The sequence below is a fragment of the Belonocnema kinseyi genome, chromosome 3 (genome assembly GCF_010883055.1).
Source record: "Belonocnema kinseyi isolate 2016_QV_RU_SX_M_011 chromosome 3, B_treatae_v1, whole genome shotgun sequence".
Classification (NCBI taxonomy): domain Eukaryota; kingdom Metazoa; phylum Arthropoda; class Insecta; order Hymenoptera; family Cynipidae; genus Belonocnema; species Belonocnema kinseyi.
The window spans coordinates 85,837,299-85,839,490 of record NC_046659.1 but is presented as its reverse complement, the minus strand read 5'-3'; the positions used below and the strand labels follow the sequence as shown (position 1 = coordinate 85,839,490).

At 21.6% G+C, this 2,192-nt stretch overlaps 1 protein-coding gene across 1 annotated transcript in view; it reads left to right on the top strand.

Moving 5' to 3' along the window:
* LOC117170113 (ubiquitin thioesterase otubain-like) overlaps positions 1-2,192 on the top strand; it is a 10,258-nt gene that overhangs the window by 1,761 nt on the left and 6,305 nt on the right. The gene's annotated exons all lie outside the window — the stretch shown is intronic.

Here is a 2,192-nt window from a genome sequence, read left to right as displayed (position 1 = left end):
AATATTTTCAAAATCGTACAATATATATTTTTAGCATTTGAAACGCATTCAACTCGAAATTGTTAATGACTGTTTCAAAATTTTAGTCGAAAATCTTTTAATTTTGAGAGTTTCTGATTAAAAATTTCTCAATTTCATATTATGCAATTTTATTTATAAATGATACAACTTAATTCCTTTACATATCATTCGAAATATTTTCCTTTTTTCTCAAAATTTCAATTAATCTAAAAATGTGTGATTTTGATCCTTTCAATTCTAAATCATTCTATATATTTTTTTAGCATTTTCAAAATCGTTCAATACATATTGTTAACGTTTCAAATGCTGTCAAATCGAAATTATTAATTTATTGTTTCCAAATTTTAGTCTAAAATGTTTCAATTTTTGCGAAATTCTAATTTTTAATTTCAAATTATTCAATTTCAAACATTCTTATTCAGAAAGGATGCAATTTAGATTCCTTTCATACTATTCGAAATATTGTCCTATTTTCTAAGTTTCACCGAATCTAAATTTGTTTGATTCAGAGAATTATCAATTCAAAATCTTTCAATACAATGTGCTTAACCTTATGAATGTTTAAAGATTCGAAAACATTTTTCACGGTCAAAAAAACTTTAAAAAATCGAATTTTAAAGCTAAACATTATTCATTTGAAGCAATAAAAAATAAACTGCAAATTAAAGCACTCAAAATGGAACTCTTGATTTTTAAACTCTTAAAATGGAACTTAAAAGTGTTTTAATTCAAAATTTATTAAATCAAATGTTCAATAAAAATATATAAAATGGAAGTACTTTTATAAATCATGTAGAGTTGAAAGATTCAGATTCAATTCTAAAAATATATATCTACATTATAATTTCCAATCCTCTATAAATTAAAGAATCAATCAATGTACTCTAAAAATTTCAAAGTTATATTATTTAAATAAATTTTATAATAAAAACATTAAAAAATTTAATTTGTTTTAAACTTCTAAATACTTCTAAATATCTGTTAAAATGAATAGAATTTTTCCTACGATTTTTAGAAAATCCTAAAAATTAAAAAAATTTCCAGATTCTTTTTTTACAATTTTGGAAATCTTTTTACACATTCTCTTAAAATAATTTTTCAAAATGAAAAATGATTTTCAATTTTCCTAGGAATCTCAAGAAAATGTTTTTTGATTCTTTTGAAGGCCTGCTTAAAAAACCTCTTAATTTATATATTTTTTTAAAATATGCAAAAATTTATATTTTCTTTTAAATTGGACTGTTGCTATTTGCACCGAATTTTCAGTACAAATAGCCGAATTTTTTCGGTACAAATACTTCGTTAGATCATTTGAAATAATTTTAAATGTTTTAAATTAATCTTAGATCTTTTCAAAATTTCTAAATATTTCTTAAAATTACTCCAATTCTTTAAATAAATAATAAGTGTTCAATTGTTATTTATATATCAAAAATTGACAATTTCACATAAAAATAAGAATTCTTTTGAAAATAACAATTAAAATTGTAACACTCCGAGATTGAAAGTTCTTCGAAATTTTAACGATTTAAGGTTTTCCATGTCAAATTATTCAGCTTCAATTTGTATATTTTTAAATATTTGGTTTTAATTATTCTTTTTGAATAAACAGTCTAATGTTGCTAAATTAAAAATAATTATCCTTTGTCTTATTTAAAAAATTTAAAATTGATTGTTTTATAAATGAAATATTTTAGACTGAAACAATATTTCAAATTTAATGAAATTCTTTAATTACGAATATATAATTATGAAGTTATTTTTAACTTGAAAATAGTTTATGAGGTTTCAATCTGATGCTAACATTTTTTTATTACCTAAGACTTTCGAATTGAAACAGTTCAATCTTTAACGTTAAAATCTGGAAGTTCTTACATTTTTAAGGGATTCGAAATCTTTTTGTCGAATCAATTATTATTCAATTTTTAATACTTAAAATACAGATCCATTTTGAAAATATTTCATTTACAGTTGATGAAATAAAAATGTTTTGTATCCAAAATTCTCAACTTCAAACGCTTTTATTTTTTACTTGTTTATGTCTCCAGGACTGCATTTTAAAATTCTTTAAATTATGGGTCCGGATGCAATAAGGGCACATAAAATTTTTTCGTGCGAAAACGAAGTCCCCTGGAGGCTTTAGAAAAAATTTTCGAATTTTAATTTTCAAA